Source organism: Acipenser ruthenus, chromosome 8 (assembly GCF_902713425.1).
Source record: "Acipenser ruthenus chromosome 8, fAciRut3.2 maternal haplotype, whole genome shotgun sequence".
NCBI lineage: Eukaryota > Metazoa > Chordata > Actinopteri > Acipenseriformes > Acipenseridae > Acipenser > Acipenser ruthenus.
Genome location: NC_081196.1, coordinates 42,934,196 through 42,958,237, shown reverse-complemented (window position 1 = coordinate 42,958,237; position 24,042 = coordinate 42,934,196). Strand labels below are relative to the sequence as shown.

Genomic DNA, 24,042 nt, shown 5'->3' with positions numbered 1-24,042 from the left:
CAATGTGAGGAAAATTCCAAAACTTCACAATGGGTGTGACAAATGACACAACGCCCATGAATGTGCCTAAGGCACATGTGTCACTTTGTTTTCTTTTAAAGAGCTTCCCATGGTTTGATTAGCTGTATATACATATCTATTATTAAACAAATATTCCTTCATCCTGTGCTCATGAAGAATCCCTATGAGGAGGTGATTCACTAGCATAGTATAATATTGGGAATGCCCTTCAGCTGGCCTACTATTCAAGGTTGTCTGGCAACCATCTTGCAGGTTTTGCTTGTAACAATATCTCAAATATCTAAATTGATTACCTTCGATCTTAGGGGGCGATTACTCTACATATACAAATTAGCTAATTGTATTCGGGGTTAGATTGGCTAGAAACATAATTGTAGTCTTTGTCTGATTTTACAATATAATTATTTATGCTCGGTGTCAGCCAACTCTACCTTCATATTGCATGAACGTCAGGTGTTTCCTAGAGTGAATAACATTGAGCATTGCCATTTTAACGCATGTAAAATTGAAGTTAAATGACTGCTATTTGTTTAGATTAAAATATCCCAGTACCTGATAATTTCATGAGTGAATCAATATACATGCATTTCTATTTGAACTCCCTTTTTAATCATTGTTTGAATATGTTGATGTATTTATATATTCTGTGAAGATATATTCTGTACAAAAAAACCCTTTTATTGGTGCTTACCTGTACAATAAGTTAATGACTGATTATATACTATTGAGAGAATGCTGTACACTTAGTAGCAACAATTAAGGGTTGTTTCTGCATATGGATATACTTGTTCTCCTTTCTGCAAATGTAATTGATTGAATTTGATTCAACAGTTTGTACAGAAGAAGGAACCTTGTAGTTCAGATTCCAGTCCTCCTGAGCCAGAGATTTTTCTGCAACCACCGTTCAGACCTGCCAAAGTATTTAAAGAAGAAATGGTACATAGAAATAATCTTGCATTGCTTTAAAGTAACATTGTCATGACTTATGACCCTCAATTACAATATGCCTGAATACAGTATTCTAATCCACAGACCGCTTGAAATAGTTATAACACATTTTGTTAATATGTCTGTAATTCAGTAGCTGTATATCTGCAGAAACATTTTAGTATTTGTAATTGATGTGAATTAATTCAAGATCTGCATTTCACTCCTTTTTTTGATTGAAAGATGCTTTTGAAGTGTTTTGTCTGTTACCCATTTTTTTAAAATAGTTTAGTTTTTACAGCACAAAACTCGATTGTATTAGATTTATTTTGTCAATAGATACAACTTGTGTCAGTTTTACTGGACAAAATAAGATCTCCTATTTAACACACTATAAATTGTATGTGTTGGAGCTTTTTAAAAACATTCCTAAGCCTTCATGTGAAGTGCTTGATTTTGACTCGGCAGTTGATAAATATCGAGGAATCCCCCAGTTCAGATGACAGAGTTCCAGAGCCTTCACCACAACCTAGTCCTGATGTAGAACTGGTACATTAAAGTTATCTTGCTTCATTTTAAACTAGCATCTGTGGTTATACATTAATCATCTAGTATCAATAATCATCTATTTTTTCTAACACATGTACAGTATATATCAAGTAGCTGTTGGTGTGCTGGATGATTTCTGAAAATGAAATGCTAGAAATGAATATACCATACTCAAACTCGTATTTCTGAATTAATTGTGATATAAAGTCTGTACATACTGTTATCATTTTTACATTTCCATGTGTCGGCTTTTTCTAGGTCAGAATTAATATTTTAACTTTACATTTTTAAACCTGGACTCTGCATATTCTAGGAAATTAATCACAATTAAGACACATATTAAATAAATTAAATTGTAAATTCAGATTTAATTTCAATTGGACCGTATATTCCTTCCCTGCATGTTGTTCTGAAAACATCTTGGAGGAAGAAAAATGTCGAAATCTAATCTGGAGCCTGTGTAAAATCAAAGGTATGGTTAAGGCATGGGACATACTGTCCCTCTGCCACTTCATTTCCATCCCCCAATGTGGCCAGAAAAATTCTCTGAGAATCTGCTATCTGTCACCTGTAATTTTAGTGAGAATCTTCAGCGGTGAAGAGGTCTAGAACTGCAAACAGTTATGCTAGTTTAGACTCCAAAGTGGATTCTCCCTCCTTTTGTAAGCTGCCACCAGTACTTGGTAACAGTGTAATATCAGCATTATACCTATAATTATCTCCAGTGGCATCCCAGACCTCCCCCCATGAATACTAATAACACTTTTTTAATAATGGCATTTTTATGGAGGTCTGTTCAGTCTTAGGGCTAAATAAAATATAAATGTAGTTTATTATAAGTCCATTGAAATGGAACTGCCCCTAACCAAACTGCCCCTAACCAAAAGAACTTGTATCATACCTCAACTTCATCTTTATAAATGTCAGTATAGTATAGAGGGGAGTTCTAGGGCTAATGTCTGCGGTTGAACAAGCTTTCCCTCATAGGGCTAATGCAGAGGCCTTCATGGACTTCCTGTCAGACTTGACGTATCCGGATACTTCATTGTCTGGCATGCTGATTGTCACAAACAATTGATTTGAAGGGATTTCCTCTTTGGATCCCTTCAGTGATGATGACCATGGACATACCTTCATGAATTGAATGGTCATTATAGCCTGCTTATCAATTCAGGACATGATAGTATCAAAGATCAAGGAGCATGGCAAAACTCACAGCTCCCAGGCAGACTCAAGAGAACTTCAACAGATAACATACACTAATTCACACTGTATCACAGATGCTGGAAAAATATGGACATGAATGTAGAATCCAATCTTCTTGAAAGTGCTAATTAGCACTGTTTCTGGGTCTGATTTTATATATATACAGTGCCTTGCGAAAGTATTCGGCCCCCTTGAACTTTGCGACCTTTTGCCACATTTCAGGCTTCAAACATAAATATATGAAACTGTAATTTTTTGTGAAGAATCAACAACAAGTGGGACACAATCATGAAGTGGAACAAAATTTATTGGATATTTCAAACTTTTTTAACAAATAAAAAACTGAAAAATTGGGCGTGCAAAATTATTCAGCCCCTTTACTTTCAGTGCTGCAAACTCTCTCCAGAAGTTCAGTGAGGATCTCTGAATGATCCAATGTTGACCTAAATGACTAATGATGATAAATAGAATCCACCTGTGTGTAATCAAGTCTCCGTATAAATGCACCTGCACTGTGATAGTCTCAGAGGTCCGTTTAAAGCGCAGAGAGCATCATGAAGAACAAGGAACACACCAGGCAGGTCCGAGATACTGTTGTGGAGAAGTTTAAAGCCAGATTTGGATACAAAAAGATTTCCCAAGCTTTAAACATCCCAAGGAGCACTGTGCAAGCGATAATATTGAAATGGAAGGAGTATCAGACCACTGCAAATCTACCAAGACCTGGCCGTCCCTCTAAACTTTCAGCTCATACAAGGAGAAGACTGATCAGAGATGCAGCCAAGAGGCCCATGATCACTCTGGATGAACTGCAGAGATCTACAGCTGAGGTGGGAGACTCTGTCCATAGGACAACAATCAGTCGTATACTGCACAAATCTGGCCTTTATGGAAGAGTGGCAAGAAGAAAGCCATTTCTTAAAGATATCCATAAAAAGTGTCGTTTACAGTTTGCCACAAGCCACCTGGGAGACACACCAAACATGTGGAAGAAGGTGCTCTGGTCAGATGAAACCAAAATCGAACTTTTTGGCAACAATGCAAAACGTTATGTTTGGCATAAAAGCAACACAGCTCATCACCCTGAACACACCATCCCCACTGTCAAACATGGTGGTGGCAGCATCATGGTTTGGGCCTGCTTTTCTTCAGCAGGGACAGGGAAGATGGTTAAAATTGATGGGAAGATGGATGGAGCCAAATACAGGACCATTCTGGAAGAAAACCTGATGGAGTCTGCAAAAGACCTGAGACTGGGACGGAGATTTGTCTTCCAACAAGACAATGATCCAAAACATAAAGCAAAATCTACAATGGAATGGTTCACAAATAAACATATCCAGGTGTTAGAATGGCCAAGTCAAAGTCCAGACCTGAATCCAATCGAGAATCTGTGGAAAGAACTGAAAACTGCTGTTCACAAATGCTCTCCATCCAACCTCACTGAGCTCGAGCTGTTTTGCAAGGAGGAATGGGCAAAAATTTCAGTCTCTCGATGTGCAAAACTGATAGAGACATACCCCAAGCGACTTACAGCTGTAATCGCAGCAAAAGGTGGCGCTACAAAGTATTAACTTAAGGGGGCTGAATAATTTTGCACGCCCAATTGTTCAGTTTTTTATTTGTTAAAAAGGTTTGAAATATCCAATAAATTTTGTTCCACTTCATGATTGTGTCCCACTTGTTGTTGATTCTTCACAAAAAATTACAGTTTCATATCTTTATGTTTGAAGCCTGAAATGTGGCAAAAGGTCGCAAAGTTCAAGGGGGCCGAATACTTTCGCAAGGCACTGTATATATATATATATATATATATATATATATATATATATATACACACACCATATGAAAAAAACACAGATTTGTTTCTATGAGCTACTTAACTGTATATCATTTTCAGTGTACTGTGACATTGTCAATATACAAAAGGGCTTGTTGTGCCTATCTAATGCAGTCTTCAGGGGTTCCATACACAAAAACAAGTACAAGGTTTTATTAAAAAAAAAAAAATCTAATAAACAAACAAAAGGCTCAGGGGCCATAAAGTACACACTAAAAATGTTACCATTAAACTTATGCCATACAGGCTTTCACACACCCAGGCTTTCACTTCTTATCCTCTCTAACCATGTAAGCCTCCAAACACACACACACACACACACACACACATCCACCCATGAGCAGAGCCCATGCTCTGTCACATACATAAGATTGCTGGCTGTCTCTGCCTGGCTCAGGAGAGGCTGCCCACAAGTGGAAGGAAGGAAGGAAAGAAGGAAACAGCAATAATAAGTTAATCATTTCCTAAGCAAGTAAGAGATCAAATATGCAATTATAATTAAACTTTTAGCAGTTTTAAAAAAGATTCTACCATGGAGTACCTACAGCATAGAGTATTGATGTCATGTTTATAATGTGTCTCGTATATAAGTTTTGGAACTCATGAAAACACAATCCTAAGCGTTCTTGTTAAATGGTTGCTTTTGACTCAGCAGTTGATAAATATCGAGGAATCCCCCAGTTTTGATGACAAAGTTCCAGAGTCCGAGATCCAAATGCCTTCACCAACCGGTGAAGGCATACATGGAACCGGTACATTAACATATCTTGCTTCATGTTAAACTAACATTTGGGAACAATGGTATATAATATAAATATGTGGCACTAATCGTCTTATCTGATTCTAACACTGTATGTATCAGTTAGCTGTGAGTGTGTTGTATGACTTGAAAGGCAATGCAAAATGGTGTTTTTGAGAAAATAAGACTTATTAGAAGTCTGTTGATTTGTTCCTTTGAAACTTCTCCCTTCAATTCTGAAGATGAATTGATGAAAATAAATGTAATTCAGAATGTGTGTAAATGATTAAATGATTGTAACAACTTTATTTACAATCAAATAACTGTCTATAAAAAAGGAGTCTACCTATTCTAGGAAAAATAATAGACATATTATAAATAAATAAAATACTGCTGTTCTGGAAAATATTTTTTTTCATTCACTTGTGAGCTTTAATTGTACTGTATCTTGACCACCAGAGATGCTTCACTAATAACAAATGGGCTGCAGCATCTATGTTAGATTCTAAAGTGAATCCTCACTCTTGTGCAGGTTTGTACAGATTCATGGTAAAACATGAGGAAATACTAAAAGAAACTTACGTTCAATGACAATGTTTCAACAAGGTCTTTTCAGTGTCTTCTATTTGGTTTATTTTAGTATTGCTAAATGTAGCACTATACAGTGTTTAATAGTTAATGATAACATTTTAGAAAAAAAAAATATATATATATATATATATTCTAGATATGTTTGTGGGTATACAGTTAATGTAAGAAAAGTACTACATTTTTTTTGTGCCACTCTACAGAATAACTGCAGCATGACAGTGTGAAGTCTCATCTTGCCCAGCAGTTTACTTTCTGGTTAGAGGCTGCTCTCTAGTGGATGAAGGGAAACGTACAGGGCAAGAGGGGTCTGGTTTCTTAAATTTTTATATTATACGCACGCACGCACGCACACACATTCAATAATTCCCTCACCAGGAAAATGGTACTTTATAACTTTGTTTTCTACATGACAGCTATTTCATAAACACAGATCTAATTAACTAGTTGATGCTGACAGCTCACAGCTACCTGCACATCACTTTTGGTAGTAACATTTTAAGATAGCATTGCAGTATTAAAACGTATTGTGTCATACTGAAGCAGAAGGTTTATTGAAGTTTTTTTTTTTTTTTTTTTTTTTTTTGGATTTAGAGCTGGATCTTGCCGCCTCTGTATCTGAGCTCTCAATTGGTACCGAACCAGAGCCATATGACCCAGAGGGAAGGCAAAAGTGGGAGGAAGGACACATGGACTACATGGGAAAAGACTCTTTTGAAAACATGAAGAAGAAATTGGATAGATTTCTTGAACAGCCTGTTTTCTGAATACCTAATGTGGTGCAACAGGTTGCATTTCACCTCTCAACCTAGGAAACTGGACAACAGAAGAACCACCCCTTAGAATTTAGAGCGGAATGAATGCATAGAGCCCTCAGACATTTGACTTTTCCAGCAGTTTTTGAGCCAGTATGCTTACAAGTCTGACATGAGTTTCTACCTTAACACTGTTTTCTTTTTCTAAAGACTTGGATAGAATTAAGATTTGATTTCCCTTTTAGAAAAGCACTGGAATTAAGTACCTTTTAGTAAATGAAGTAACGGTGTAGTGTTATTTTCAGGTTCATGTTAAAAAGTGGTACTCAACCCACTGTGTTTGCTCACGCATGCCTAAAAGAGATTCTACTAAGAAAGCATGGAAACGCCCATTCAAATCTGGTCTTTTACATATTTTTTAATGTAATTTATCATATTTTACCACCATTAAGAACGTAGTATGCAAATATCTATCACATGCAATACATTGGCTCTTGTAAATTTGTTTACTTGTGCAACTTTGCGGTGACTTCTCATTTTGTCTTGTTCGTCATGAATTGTTTTTTCTTTTAAGAGAAATTGGTTGTCTGTTTCCAGTTTTAAGTTTGTAGAAAAAAGAATGTATAATTAACTTTAGCATTTGCATTACATTTTCCTACAAACCTTATGACTATAGCAATTGATTGCCCCTGTAGCAAAATCTGCCAACGTACCACTTTCTTACATTGCAGAGATTAGGTTTTGGTCCACGTAAACACATTCTGACGATGCAACACTTTCTGGCCCTACAACGATAACTTCAACAATTAATGTACTGTATCGTACATTATTGTTCAAGTCAACACGTTTTGTAAATTGGGAACTATGGTATTTTTAATTCAGGACAGAAGGCAAATACAAACAACTGCTTAGTTATGGTGTGTGTGGTTTTTTTTTTTTTTTTTTTTTTTTAAATAACCATTATAACAGCATTACAATCTTGTTTTCTCAATTATTTATGCTTAAATGTAATGGTCTCTCAAGCATTGCCACGCCCTAAATCGGCGCTGTTGGTTTTGGCAGTTTAACTAGGCTCTTTTAACAAAGCTGAAACTAAACAATGTGCACTCCAGAGCTCACTAGTTAAGACACTATTAAAATCTATTTAGAATTGAATTTGAAACGGTTTGTTGTTGGGCTGCTTCGTCCTACAAATGGTTATGAACAACACACTATGTGAAGATAAAACGGTATAGACTTAGTTATACCATTCAACTCTGTATTAGCCAACACTAACTTTTATGTTATATTTTGCACATATGATACATTACGGCAATTAAAACGCAATACAGCTGGGGTTTTTTTTTCACTCCCATGCATCTTTTTTTTTATCCAGAAATGTATACCATGTGTTGCTTGGCTTTTTTCCCCACTTGACTCTTTTGCCACATGTCAAAAAAAAAAAAAAAGTTATGTAATATAACCAGGTGACCTTCCAGTCAGAGTTCAGACTCATTATGAAGAGTAGGGTTTGGGAGAGGGGGCAGCTGCTATGAAGTTAAAGGTACGCTATGCTTGTAGAAATAATATTTAGAAAAGGTTGTATTTAAGAATACAGTTTGTGGAAGAAACTGCAACATATAGCTAATTTAAATGTACAGCAGGTTTTCGGTGACGTGTCGTCGTCGCCCCACCCTGGAGAATTAACACTGATACATTTTTATTTTATTTTATTTTATTGTGTCGCCATCTTTTTTAACTCACTCAAACACAGAAGTAAATAACTACAATTATTTTAAAATAAGTAACACAGCACCACACTAAACTACAAAAATACAGTAACATTTACAGTACTGTAGTGGTTTAGTGTTAGGCTTTTATTTTTGTCGATTTAACTACTGTATATCTTCGTATGCATATCAGCAACGTTTTACAGTACAGTACAATAACTGTTTTTTTTTTTGTTTTGTTTTTAAAATCATTCTATAGGTTGACGTTCCAGATGTTCAACAATAGACAGATAACATGGAGTGCTTCATAAATCAAAGGTAATCGTCATGGCTATACTCTTTCAGTTACTTCATGCAGTGCTGTTCACCGGATTTACATTCATAGTATAACCATGGGAAAACTGCACATTTACTGTCGTTTTATACTGAAAAAGAAAAATAATGGGCATCAGTAAACTACATGTGGACATACACTGTCTGTACAACAGTAGTTTACTGGTCTGCTCGAACAGCAGTCTGCAGTTTTGAGGTGAATAATTGTGAATAGGACCTATTGCTGCCTATTTGTTATTTATTTTTTTATATTTATTTAGTATGTACTGTAGGCAACTTCCTGTATGTGACTAACAGGGAGCATACACAATTATATTAAAGCTATGTCATTTTTCATTCGTAGTTAAAACGTGTTGCAGGATATACATGCTTACAGTTGTAATAAAATCAGGTACACGTGTCCTTGCTAAAGTGTATTTGTTACTAAGCCAGAAGACTGAAACACATTCAGACAGTTATCAGTGAAGTAGGGTCAATCAGATCTGTTAAAGCATATGAAAGAGTTTAGTATAAGACCAAAACTGGTAGACTGCTTTAGGCAAATTAGGTGGTCTTTTGCCATGTAACACATCACACTTACATTTCTGTTTCTAGCTGTTTCTATTAAGATTTTAAAAAGCCACCAAATCTGAATGTATGCAACATTTGTTGCCAATACTGTACAGTATTCAAATTAGAAAATAGAAAACACAAGCAATGGCTTTTTTTTCCCTCCATTTTAACCCACTTTCTGTAAATACTTTATGGGGCCACAAAATGCAAAATATTTTATAACCGTAAAGGCATTTCCCAGTACTGAATTCTTTCTCCTGTAGAATGCTGATGTATTTCTTCAGGGGCCATGCTTGTTCTTTTTGTACTGCAGATCCTGGATGTTTGCAGTATTGTAGCTGCTCTGCAGTATAGAGTATTTGAGAGCAAGTGATCATACTGATGCAAGGCCCAATTTTATCGTGATGATGGTAGATGATCTGGGTATTGGTGACATTGGATGTTACGGCAACAGCACTGTTAGGTATTTCAATTGATTTATCATTATCAAGTCATAGAAACGCGTGCAGAACAGAGACGGAGAGACGATGTGTTGCACCCTGTACAATATTCACTGTCTTTGCCTCAAGGGGTTTGTGGTAGAACAGTCCAACCCACCCTAACAACATGATATATGAGCGCTTTTGTTTTACTGGTCCTGCTTGAAATTCAGTTCAACACATTACCGTGTGTCGTCTTCTTGAAAATAACAAGTGATTTTGGTTACTTCATATACTGTGAACAAGTGCTATAGGTATATTTGTTTGTTTGCATTTATTCTCAAACAAACCACAATTCTTACTTCAGAATAAAATGTACTAATATTTTTGTTGTAGAACCCCCAATATTGACAGGCTAGCCCAGGAGGGAGTGAAGCTGACCCAGCACATTGCTGCAGCTCTGTTGTGCACCCCCAGCAGAGCTGCCTTCATGACAGGCAGATACCCCATCCGATCAGGTCTGTAGCCACGAGAATACATTGATAGTGCAAAGGTAAAGATGAGGTAGATTCTGATTTTGGAAGTTTTAAAAGGTCTGATGTTTCTGAATTCTCATCTTATACAGTTACACCTGGAAAAGAAGTAAGAATTCAATTGCATAGCAGTTTAAGACATTTAACAGTTAGCTTCATTTAGCTTGTTACTGTCCCTATACTGCTTGGAGTATTTGAGCAAAACCTCACAGTAAAACCTGAAATGGATAAAACCACAATGCTGATCCGATAGAAGTACTTGGTGTTCTCTCTCTATTCCCTTCTTTTGCAAAAAGGTTTCAGGGGATCTATAAAAATGTTCTCTTCCAATGACCCTGACACCTGAAAAAGCAATGTTCTCCAGACAAGCGGATCAATTTATTTACATGAGCGCTGATGTTAGGTGCTTAGGGTTATTTTGACATTAGCTCTATTGTAAAGGTGATGACATTTCCCGATTGTCAATGGGCCAGTTTACATGTGTGTGTGTGTTTTTTTTTTTCACGTGAAGTGGCCATGCATGTGCATGTTGGAAAGAAAAGCTTGTGAAAGTGCCCCAAAAAACGTCCGTAGTATTTTAACGGGAAAGTCTCATTTACTCATGAGAATCAAGGAAATTCTCCTGAAATCAACATCACTTACACATGGAAACACAAGTTTCTCATGAAAATGTTAATTAGCTCACTCAAGTGCCTTGCCTAAAGACACATGGGAATACATAAGTTACCATGGTCCAAACATGGCAGCAGGAAAGTTAATTTTTTGTTTGCAGTATTTTCCTTATCAGATTGAGGTTGCAGATAACCCTGCTTTTCTCCATCTTCCCTAAAACTTTGCATAATGCTAATCATGCATGGATTGAAATGCGTTTGTCAAGTATCATACAGATTGTATGTACTAAGTTTGTGTTTAAAACTACAGTACACCCTCGCTATAAAAAACCTGTTGGGGTCCAAGCCTTTTGTTCGTTATATCGAGGTGCTCATTATAGCGGAAGGACAATCAAAATGAACAATAAACTGTTGGAAAGTTAATGAGATGAGAATTATATGTATTTGTTCCTCTCATGTATGCAGTATTCTGCCTTTGCTTTGTCCTATTCATTAAAACACAGTACAGAAAGCACAAATCCTGAATTGAAGCTGAACATTTATTCAAAATCAATCTGTGACGAATCGTTTCAAAGTGCACCAAATCTTAATCCAACATGCAAGAATCCCAAACTGAGCTCTTATTCCAAATCATCCCAACATGAAAAGTTTGACATGAAAAGTTAATCAGATCCTCAAGTTTTTTTTTGTTGTTGTTTTTTTTTTTTTCTTTAATCAATTTTGCTTTGCCGCATCATTGCTGAACAAGCCAAAAAAATGCTTTCTGACAACCTATATTCATGACAGAGATATGCTTGCATTACTCCTTTACAAATGATCAATATAGTTTCCCGCTTTGTTGCAACATAAAATTATTTTCGTTTTGGATGTAGTTACACAGCGCGCGCTTTTTATTAAGACAAAAGAGTTGACTTCACTGCGGAGGTATCCCGTGCATACAGACCGGGATGTTGACAGTGTGTGTTTATATGATCTTTTTTTTGGGGGGGGGGGCAAGGGCCAGGGGCCAGGTTTGTTATATTATTATTAGTATTTGTTTCTTAGCAGACGCCCTTGTCCAGGGCGACCTTACAGTCATATACAAAAATACATTTCAAGAATTACAGTACAAGTAGTAATACAATTAAGAGCAAGATAAATACAATGACTTTGGTTCTAGCAAGTACAAGTATGACAAAATACGATTCAGTAACGGAGCAGATAAGTGTCAATGATAGTTACATCAAGATATAAATAAATACAAAACACTACAGATTAAATAACACTTGACAGAGAGAGGGAGAGAGGTACTGGAGGTAGCTGGGTGCAGTCTGGTCAAGGCATGTGTAGGCTAGTACAAGAGTCTTGAACTGGATGCGAGCGGTGATTGGGAGCCAGTGGAGTGAGCGGAGCAGTGGAGTTGCGTGGGAGAAGCGAGGCAGAGAGAACACCAGGCGAGCAGCGGGAGTTCTGGATGAGCTGGAGCAGACGGGTGGCGGATGCAGGGAGGCCAGCCAGGAGGGAGTTGCAGTAGTCTAGGCGAGAGAGTACCAGGGCCTGGACCAGGAGCTGGGTGGCGTAGTTGGTGAGGAAGGGTCGGATTCTTCGTATGTTGCTCAGGAAGAATCGGCAAGTGTGTGCCAGAGTGGAGATGTGCTGGGAATAAGAGAGGCAGGGGTCCAGGGTGACTCTGAGGTTCTTAGCTGAGGAGGAGGGAGAGAGTGTGGTAGATTCCTGAGGAACGGAGATAGAGAGATCAGAGGAGGGGGAGGAGGGAAAGAACAGGAGGTCAGATTTAGAGAGGTTCTGTTTGAGGTGATGCGAGTGCACCCAGTATGAGATAGCAGACAGACAGGTAGAGATACGGGAGGGGATGGTGGAGTCAGAGGTGGGGAAGGAGAGGAAAATCTGAGCATCATCAGCATAGAAATGGTATGAGAAACCGTAGGATGCGATGAGGGGGCCCAGGGAGCGGGTGTAGAGAGAGAACAGGAGAGGACCCAAGACTGACCATTGGAGGACTCCTGTTGAGAGAGGGCAAGGTGTGGAGGTTGCTCCACGCCAGGTTACCAGGTAAGTGCGGTTGGAGAGGTAGGAGGAGAACCAGGCCAGAGCAGTGGCAGAGATTCCCAGGTTAGCGAGAGAGGATAGTAGAATAGAGTGATCGACAGTGTCAAAGGCAGCAGAGAGGTCGAGGAGAATTAGGACAGAGGAGAGAGAGGCAGCTCGGGCAGAGTTTAGTGAGTTGGTGACATAATTAGGGGCATTATAGTAAGGGTGTACTGTATTACTAAAAATGTTTGATAAACAGCATCGTGGGTTTGTGAATTCAGGTGGTTACAACTACTGTACATTACTTCAGAATACACTTGCAAATATCTTTCCAAACAACTGTCAAAATAACTTTATTGTAAAGTACTACTAAGTACTATGTTTAAATGTGTATATCTATGCTCCCATGCAGTTTCTCCCAGCTATGTCTGAGCAAAACCTGTGTCCACCCTCCACTTACGTCCGCTGGAGTGATGAAGAGACTCGGTGTAAATATCCATAATAAGGGAAGAGGATATGATGAGGCAGCTTGATACAGTGCACAACACGAAAATTGTTTAACCAACTCTCAGGAAAATGAGAGGCTTTACATGTAAACGCAAAAAGGTACCATGTCCACGTTTATTTCACGAGGCAGAAATGTCTTGAGAAAAAGCAAACACTCCTGTAAATTAACCCAATGAGATCATTGGTTGGGTTCTCTGTCAGGATGCCTGTCATGGGTAGGGTTGTTAGTTTCCACTTAATTTCCTAAATTTGTGCAGGGCTCACTTAGGGTCCAATTCCCAGTAATGCAGGAAGTACATTTTTTGTGCTGTGGCATGGAAAATTATAATAGTCATAATAAAGTCATTGATAAGAAACATGAAAACTGTGCTGATCTGCTGAATGTCACTGTATTGTTTTAGCTTTATTTTCATTTTTCCTCTGATTTCTCCAGTGTGGTGTATTTCAGGCATGGGCAGCACTGGGAGGGTTCAGGTCATTTTGTGGACTGGGGCTTCTGGAGGACTTCCTTCTAATGAAACAACCTTTGCGACTATGCTACAGAAACACGATTACTCTACTGGGATTGTAGGTATGGTATTTTTGAAAATTCTCATCAGTTTCAAGGACAACAAAACTATCTGTCCTATTATTCAATCCTGTTTTTAATGGCCATGCCAGTCTGAAATATTCATGATTTAATGATATAACTGTGTTAACACCTGGCCACAGTAACATGTGTATTTTTGTGTGTGTTTGGGGGGTGTTACAGGAAAATGGCATCTGGGAGTGAACTGTGACAGCCGAAATGATAACTGCCATCATCCTGTTAACCACGGCTTTGATTACTTCTATGGACTGCCTTTCACCCTCTTCAATGACTGCAAACCAGGCGAAGGCACAGATATTCTGGCAGACCTGCAAGCTCTCTTCAGACAAGCCTCACAAGTGCTGGGCCTGGCCCTGCTTACACTGCTCATTGCTCGACTCGCTGGTTTTTTTCTGGTCAGCTGGAAGCTCATAGTGCTGCTCACTATTACTGTCCTTGTGAGTTTCGGCTCATGGCATGTACCCTTTGCACTTGTCCAGACCTGGAACTGTATTATCATCAAAAACCAAGATGTCATTGAGCAGCCTATGACCCTGGAAACTCTCCCCCAAAGACTTTTGAATGAGGCAGAATACTTCATAGAAAGGTATTTTATATCATATTTTAATGTGCTCCATCTAAAACCAGGATTTAAAATTCTATGAAATTATGAGATGATATTGTTGTGTCCTATAACAGGGTTATGTCACATTGTTATTGAATATGTAAAGCAGGTAAAAAGTAAAGTAAAATGACCAGGAATAGGCAGAAGGTTGTAATGCTCTTGTTTATGTTATACAGTACACCACCCACTCGATATATCGTGGATGTCGGGGTCCAATATAAGTCTGTTTTGTCAAGGGCCGCGACATAGCCAGAGATCCATAGAAAAACAAAGGCTAACAAATATTGTACAACCACTCCCTCGTTTTATCGGGGGCATCAGTGTCCAATATAAGTTCAATACAGGTCCAATAAAAGCAACCTGCTTTTTCTCATTTTTCATATAAAAAGCAACACACAGTTTTAATTCGTACTGTGGAGGCTAATTTCTTCTCATCAACTTCAGTCACCAATTAATCTCATGAGTCTTCCTCTCCTTTCTCAAATGCACAAACCCGCTGCATTGAAATAATCCATTCCCAACATAGGAGGCTTGTTGCTGGGGAGCTGATGTCACTGCCTTGTGACTTATGCTAGTGCATTGCTGCCACACGTGACAGTTGGCTAAAATAAAAAACGCTTCAGCAAGCAGATATTTAATTTGCTTTATGTTATTGTGCAATGTGTGTATATATGATAACAGTACAATATTAATGCTTTGTTTTTAATTGTTTTGTATATTGTTGTTTGTGATGTGCAATACGAAATAAACCTAACAGTAATTCTAAGTGCCTTAGTATAAGGCATACACAGTTATAGACAGTAAAAATGGGGAGCCAACTCCAGGACCGCGATATATTTGAATCCGCAGTATAGCAAGGGGCAATATAACGAGGGGTGGGTGTCTTTTTAAAAAAAAAAAAAAAAAAAAATGTGCACACATCTGAAACTATAGGCAGACAGCTGAAATAAGGTGCATAGTAAACTCTCCTCAGATAAGTATTTTCTGTGTAGCAGTTAGCAAAGAAAGTCTTTGGGGTCAGTTAGCTTGTTTAATATACCTTAAGTTTGGCTGTTTGTATTGCAGAAACCAGCATTAATTTGTTCATGTCCACATTCCGTTGTTTACATCAAAGGACTTTATGGGTAAAAGCCAGCTTGTATGGTAAAAGCCGGCTTGTATGGGGACAATGTGGAAGAGGTGGACTGGATGGTAGGTAAGTGGCAAAAAGTTTATATTGAACCTGATTTTATGAATGTTTGCAGCTACTGTTTACAACTAGTAACATTAAAGACTAGTGTAACACAGTTAGACTGCATCTATTAGGTGTATTTTCAAACAGTAGTTATGTAGACTTGGTATATTATTGGTGCTAAAATCCTCTTGGAGACCAGTTGGACAAAACATTTGTTAACTTGGCCAAATATTCCTAATAGTGTATTTGTAACTGGGTCACATCCTTAGTATCAAACCTATTCTCTCAAACACTGCTGCTACATTGGGTCTGCCAGTATAGGAGACTGAACATTTTACAATAATGGCAGTACTTATTTTCAAGGAGGTTGATGTAGGGTGGAGTCAACATAAATAAAGGCATGGGTTCATTTTTTTATGGTTAAACCAGATTATTAAACTATTTCTTACTAAATTCCAATAGTGTATTCAAACAGCCTCATGACAAACTACTCATCAGCTGAGTGGGTTTTTTAAGTTAATTTTAAAAGCTTAATAATCTTACTTTTTTTTTTTTTTTTACCTCGATGTTGTATAATATGAACAGGCAGAATAACAAATGTGGTTGAAAGGTTGGGCCTGTCAAACAAGACAATGGTGTATTTTACATCTGACCACGGAGGCCATCTTGAGGATTCAGACTCCAGGGGACAGAAGGGGGGCTGGAATGGAATCTATAAGGGTAAGCATTCCTATGACATCACACAGCCGAACGGAGCTCTGCTACTACAGTGGTTCTGCATAATGAAAATCTGGAAAGGTTTAGACACAAGATGAGTTGGAAAGTAAACCTGTGATCAGGCTCCTGATGAATGTTATGAAGGCTTATGGTTTTCAGCCACATCCTATGAAACTGCATGCTTATCAGAAATTAGCTCCTGTTTTTATTAAAAGTTCTGCAAACCACTGCATGCAACTGTTTTTGTTAAAATACTGTATCCTCCATTATATGTCTGCATGTTGAAATATTTATTGTTTTATAAAAGCCTGGACATTCCCTTATAAGTCTGTAGTTTACTGTATGATACAAATAGTAAAACACAATGAAATGTGATGAAGTTGTAAAGCAAGGTAAATGGCCATGCTACGTGACCATGTCATTACATTTTTTTAGTGCTGGTACAGGAACACAGATTTTTCACTGTCAATTCTGAAATAGGAGTTGGTAGCTTACAGTGGGTGTTCGGCTTAAAACCTAAAGAAAGGAGGTAAGGCTCAGCAACCTTTCAGCTATTAGATTGCATGGAAATAATACTTTTTGTACAATAATAGATGCTTTGTTCAGCCTCTTAAAGACTAGAGCTAAGCCAATTAAATTTGTAAAAAAAATTAATCTTTCCACTATTCAGTCAAAATGGCATGCTCCTGATATTACTCTACTTAATATTAAAAAATAGTTCTTCAAGACATGTTCACATTAAAAAAAACTGGATCACCTTTTATTTCCAAATGTAATTTGTTATAGGTTTGAAGCTTATAATAAGGTCACAACCTAAATAAATATATAAATACATGTAAATATATGCATAAAAAAATGTATGAGAAAGCTGATACCAAAACCCAATTCTACAAACTTGTTGATTTATTTTGTTTATTTTTCATTTTTCCGTTAGGTGGAAAAGGTATGGGAGGCTGGGAAGGTGGTATCAGAGTTCCTGGTATTTTCAGATGGCCTGGAACACTATCCCCCGGCAGTGTGATTGATGAACCCACCAGTCTTATGGATGTGTTCCCAACACTAGTGAATCTGGCTGGAGGAGAATTGCCAAAAGACAGGTAAAGGAGAGCCGAAAGGATGTTTCTCACATAATGCTTTGTCTCCCCAGTTATTCTAGCCGAAGGCAGCACTATATATACCGTCTAATGTATTGATGTCCTTAGTAGATTGCACTAAGTCTGTACTCGGTTTTTATAGACCAGGTGAGAATCCTTTAAGAAACCAAAAAAATTTCAGATTCCAAAGGCTTTCTATTCATCAGCTCGCTAGCAGGGGACTCCGCTATGCTGGGTGTTAGTCCTGCATTTAAGATGCCTTTAAGTTTAAGATAGTTAACCCATTATTTGCCTTATTGACAAATATTTCTGTCTGTTGTTATTGCTGGCACAGTTTGAAGCACACTAGTCTGGCACCCAGTCCTGGGTTTCAGTACTGCCCTCAATGTGTGTTATTTAAAAGATCAGGAGGTTAGGTAATCAGATAATTAATCATCTATGGGCATTTTTGGATTTTCCCAGTGTGGGTTATGCGAGGGATTATGAGGACAAACTGAAGGACCCCAGGTTGTCTGATGCATATTTCTGTAAGCTTACAGACACTGTTTTGTGTCAGATTTCACTCCATCTGATTTCACGCACTCATTGTGAAAGAATGTTGTAAAACTGGTTACCGCAATTACAGTAGGTCTGTAATGCAGCAGATTCCAGTTTGAAGCTTTTGCTATTGACAACACTACTTCAGATTATAAGCAGTGTATTTCTACTGTACTTGAGCTCTAAATGTCTCATTAAAACAATGGATCATATCATAAACTGTTTCTTAAAAAATACCCATGGGCTCCTACCTTTTCTTGCTCAAAACTGTTTTATAATGTATGAAGAATGTTTCCACCCACAACATTTTCCAAACCTAACCTTTTAGAGAAGGAATGCTGTGGAAGCATGAGCATTTTATTTCCTGGCACAAGTTCTTAGTGGTCAGAATCTAGGTCATGATGACCAAACAATAGAGCTAATAAAGGCTATCCCATATAAAAGTTTACTGCAGTAAAAGCATAGCATAGTGTAGTAAAAACATAGTGAAAGCATGGTAAAGCATACGTAAGCATTGTTAAGAATAGCAAGGTATGGTAAATAGTATTAATAAACATGGCAAGCCAGGGTAAACTATGGTAACTGCGTAGTATAACCATGGGACAAGCACGGTAAAATGGCAAAAATGCCATGCAAAAATGTTGTGGTAAACTTTTTTAAGGGATATCTTCATAAGTATACGATCACATGTAATACACTTTTGAAGGGCTCTTATCTCCTGCATTTGATAAAAACAAAAATATTTTCATGTCAATGTTTGTTTGCTTTTTTAATTTAAAGCTATGGGCCACATTATTCAGAAATGAATAATAAATGTGTGATATTTTAAAACTCAATAAACTACTTAGTTGCAGGAACGAGCACATACAAGTTTTTTCTTGCTAGGTATGTTTAAAAATATTGCTGACTTTGTGCTACAAATTTTGTATTTTTTTTTCTAAAGGATTATTGATGGCCACGACCTAATGCCTCTGATGGAGGATAAAGTCCTACGCTTGGAGCATGAGTTTAAGTTTCATTATTGTGGAATTTATTTAAATGCAGTTCGATGGCACCCGCAAAATAGTAAGTACTGTACCATTTAAAAATGTGTTTTCCATCATTAAAATGTTGTAATTGGGGAGGTGGGGGTGGAAAGACTCCTATGCTCAAATGTTCCCTGTGTTTTGTTGAACATTAATAGCAGAATGTGTTACTGCATATTTAGTATTAATCTTATAAATTCTTATAAATGGGTCTGTAGTTGAGAATGTACTATAGATATTTCTATTGCAAGAATGGCCATTATTTTCCATTGCAGACAAGCCCATAGTAGCAATTGGCAATCTCTATCTCTTAATGAAAAGGACCACTAAGCTATATTTTGTATATATTTTCCTATTTTACCTACACAGTACAATTATTTATTAAAATGTTAGACTGGAGGCTGTAGGGTAGCAGGTTCACTCGCCCCTAATGTCTTGGGAGTCTTGAACCAACTTGCAGAGGAGGTCACACCCTTTGTAAACTCATTAGAGCCAGACTTACTTTATTTTATTTTTCTGTATCTACAGGTGATGCTATCTATAAGGTTCATTTTTTCACTCCGAATTTCAGTCCAGAAGGAGAAGGCGGCTGCTATACAATTCATGTTTGCCAGTGCGATGAAGAGTTTGTCACTCCTCACAACCCCCCTTTACTTTTCGACCTCTCAAAAGAGCCTTCGAAAAGTACACCCCTTGTCCCTGATGAAGAGCCACTGTTCCTCGAAATCATGCAGAGGATACAGGTGGCTGTGAAAGAACACAAGGAAATGCTGACACAAGTACCGCATTAGCTTTCCTGGAGTAATATGCTCTGGAAACCATGGCTACAGCCATGTTGTTGGGCCTTCCCTTTCTGCTCATGTATTGAAAAAAACACAACCACATAATTATCAGTATAGATGGCAGGTAACGGAGACAACTGGAATATTTGTAAACATGGAACTGTCTTTTGGCAGCACTTTAAAAGTAGAATCAATTCTAATTAAAACACATTGTTTTGCAATTATAGCTATTGGTCCTTTTCTGAGAAAGTGTTGTTTTTTTTACAAAATGTATTGTGTTACTGTAGCATTAAGAATTCAGAGTATCACTGTTGCCTTTAAATGAACATTACCAGTACTGTACATGAAAAGGGTTTCTGAATTTTTGCCCAATTGAAAATACAATTGTCATCAATCATACGGCTACCTCTGGCAAGATCTTTGGTATTTATATTATGATTTTCATTTGAACACTGAGGATTGATTGATTGTTGTTCTTGTTATTGATGAAAACTCCTCGGACGAAAATTAGAAAACGAAACATAGGACTTAGTAGGTTGCAAGTAGTTTGTAAGTTATGTTTGTTTCATCCTCTTTTGATACTACAGCTTGCTGAACTGCCCTCCCATTCTTTTGGTCCTGTTTGTTGGCAGTATAAATCAGCAGATGGTGCTGTTTGTCCAATAAATCTAGCATTTAAGACATGTTCTGGTCTGTTTATTTTTCTGTGTTATGTCTTAGTCTTTACAGTGTGTGTGCTTTAAGCAGTTTTGGGCAGTCATGTTGTTGTTTTGCTTTTCTATCTTTACAGTTATGCTGTAGTGTTCTATGCACGGGGTGACTAGGATTTTGATTGATTGTTTTCCTATACCTTGGTAAGTGATTCATAATAAGCAATAAATGTTCCGCTATGCGTTAAAAGCCTGTGGCTAAACACAAAAACAGCAGTTTATCAGGGACAGCGGAAAAATGTACTGTACACACATGATCTAATAGATTTAGATCAGTGATAAATCACCCCTCTGTATTCCATTGAAATGTTGAGAAATTATACCGTTTTCTGCCTGAAGTAATTCAGTGGAAAGAAAATCTGTAGTCTAAACCTCTACTGGATGTGTTTAAAAATTAGGATATACTCTAGGCTCATTTACATTTATTTGGACATATTGGCTAGAAATACAATAAATAAGATGTTTTTCTTTTCCTTTTTAAATGCCCTCATTTCTTTTGACATAGGTACTTTTCAAATGGAACGTTAAGTCTGACCCCATTGCTTAAGGTCATCTAGACAAAGCCTCTTCTATCCCTGTCTGCCTTCACTTCATTCCTTGAATCCTGAGAAGAAACAATTTACAGTCAATGTTAAAAACATCACTGAAAGTCATCAGCCAGTATGCATGGCAACACCACACTTCCTCCCTCTGCCTAATGACTTTAACATTTCATGAAGTTGGAGGGAATGTAGTTTCTGGAAAAGAGGCAAATACTGCTTTCATTCTTTCTTGGGAGAAGACTTCTCAGGTAATATGCAAAAAAAAAAAATCTTCCCCCCAAAAAAATACATGGAGATTTATTGAGATGATCCCATTTTTATATAGCAGGACCTCTCACGTATCACATCCAGGGGTTAATTTTGAATTACAGTTTTCCTAAATTCTAGTTCTTTGAATACTGTATGTGCTGTTTGATTTAGAATCATAATACATGTACACTGCTAAAACTTTAAGTAAAATTAGAAAATTCCGTAGTCTGCAATTGTGTGTTGTTGCGTGTTTGAGAGTTGTGTGCAACTGTTCAGCAACAATAATTGGAAAGCAGAAGGATCTCAGTGACTTCACAAGGTGTGTGATAGTAGTTGCCTGTGCAACCATCTTGTCCCACAACCAAGTTGCTGCATTGGCTATTGTGTCCATCATGACAGACTCCTGGGTGTTCCCAAATATTTGCAGAAAACCACCACCGGAAATCACAAGTCTGATCAGAAGCAGGTTGTGATGGATTGATCCAACAGATGCTTGCAAAGTATTCAGATGTGTTACAGTGGCCCAAATTACAGAAAGCTTCAACACTGGACAAGACACACGTGTCAATATAGTAATATTATTATTATTATTTATTTCTTAGCAGACACCCTTATCCAGGGCGACTTAGTCGTAAACAAATACATTTCAAGAATCACAGTGCAAGTAATAATACAGTTAAGAGCAAGACAATGATTTACAATGACTTTGTTTCAAGCAAGTACAAGTGTGACAAAATACAATTCAATAATACAGCAGATAACAGTGTCAGTGACAGTTACATCAGGATATAATTAAATACAAAATACTACAGATTAAACACTTGGCAGATTATAGTACTCTGAAGTACAGGATTAAATGCAGTAAAATAGGGGGAAGATAAGAGCAAGTAAAGCGCATTTAAGGAAGGGTGATATGTGTCTCAGGGGAAAAACAGGAGTTCTACAGGTGCTTTCTGAAGAGGTGAGTCTTAAGGAGGCACCAGAATGTGGTCAGGGACTGGGCAGTCCTGACATCTGTAGGAAGGTCATTCCACCACTGCGGGGCGAGGGTGGAGAAGGAGCGGGCTCTGGAGGCAGGGGATATCTTGTAGGAAAGTAATTGATTGGCAAAAATATTGGATGATTGTTATCCTTTATGGTGCAAAATGCCAAGAAAAGTGTTAATGATCAATGTCATTGTTAGCATTTAAAATGCTAACTGTTTTGTTTTCTTGATTTCTCACTCATAAGTGACAAGCAGAACCCTTTTTTTATGAATTATGGGCTTCTTAAGTGAGCTTGGGGGAACTCCCTTGTAGAGCATGAAGTAAGACTTTATCACCACAAGAGGACAGTACAATACTGAAATTAGCATGCTTTTCAGAATTGGTTCAGTTGCATTTGACAACTGGCACATTTATGTTCTTTTTCTCTTTATTTTTTTCAGAGCGCCATGAAAACATAGACAATGTGGGCAGATGCTTTATTTTTGTTTCCCATGCTCGCTAATACCACTGTTCAGCACGACAATGCCAGACTGGGTTTTTTGCCATTAGAAAGCTTAGTAGAATAATTATGACAGAGAAAACTCCCTTTGGGCTAGCTAAAGAAAGAATGTTTGTGGGACTGTGGTAAAGACATCAAAATGGATGATGAATAGACGTGATCCCTCAAATCAAATTAGAATTAAGTTACTGCTGTTGCTGAATGAGAAACCATTCTGTTCTAATAAATTATATCATTTTTTTTTTGCAGAATATGAATCATTTTATATTTCTAGAATTACAGTATGTAGTTACAGCAAATTAATGTAAAATTTTAAAGCCTTTTTTATAACAAAGTTGTTAGAATAGTGGGTATTACATACTATTTCAAGAGTTGGATAGATTGGGTTGTACAGTAAACAAATTTATTAATTTATTTTCATTAGACTTCTAAATACAGTGCTACCCTGTTATAATGCAGTTGTCAGGGTAATGCGGTTGTCTTTTCAAGAAAACCTCTTAGGTTGTCTTTGTCCTTTAGCCATCCACACAATTTAGATTCTGCAACATTAATATCTTTTGAAACTGCTGCTTGAGTTTCATCTTTTCTTACTCTGTCCATCACATTTTAACAGAAATATTTTTGTTTTTTTGCTGTCTGCCATGCTTTGTACTGTATATCTGGAACGTTCACCCAACGTTTGTGAGTCAAATAAAACCCCTTTTAAACCAAGGGGAATAGGGAGTTTTATGAGGCATAGACCTCTCATTAAGCATTAAGACTAATTTTCCACTAAATATGTATAGTTGTAACTTGACAGTACTTGCACACTTAAGTTGTACCTTCTTTCCTTTGCTGTCTTCCACAATGAAATCCCTATGGTCACAGGCACATTCTTCTGGGGTTTTTGTGTGTAGGCATTCTTTTACATTTCGCCAGAATTCTGTTTTAAATCCTCTGTATCTTAACTGTAATACATCTTTAAATCCCGCTAACAAGCCTCCATTCCTGATTGTAATCTCGTTTTAAATCTTGCAAGCGGAGTCTCCAATAGAAATGTAGGAATGTGTTGTCACTCAGTAGTTGGGGCGGGTTTAATGTATTCAGAACAAATCAATGATAGATACAAGTCAGGAAGGCGGGACATTGCCCAGCAGCACTGGGAAATGTGTTTATTATTATTTTTGTAGTAGGTTTTATTTTTTAATGGGAAAAGAGTAAAGTCAATGTGAATT

The 24,042-nt window shown here is 37.4% G+C and overlaps 1 pseudogene; it reads left to right on the top strand.

Annotated features, from left to right (window-relative positions):
- The first annotated feature begins 29 nt into the window (after positions 1-29).
- Positions 30-20,560, top strand: LOC117406525 (arylsulfatase D-like; annotated as a pseudogene).
- Positions 20,561-24,042: the final 3,482 nt, after the last annotated feature.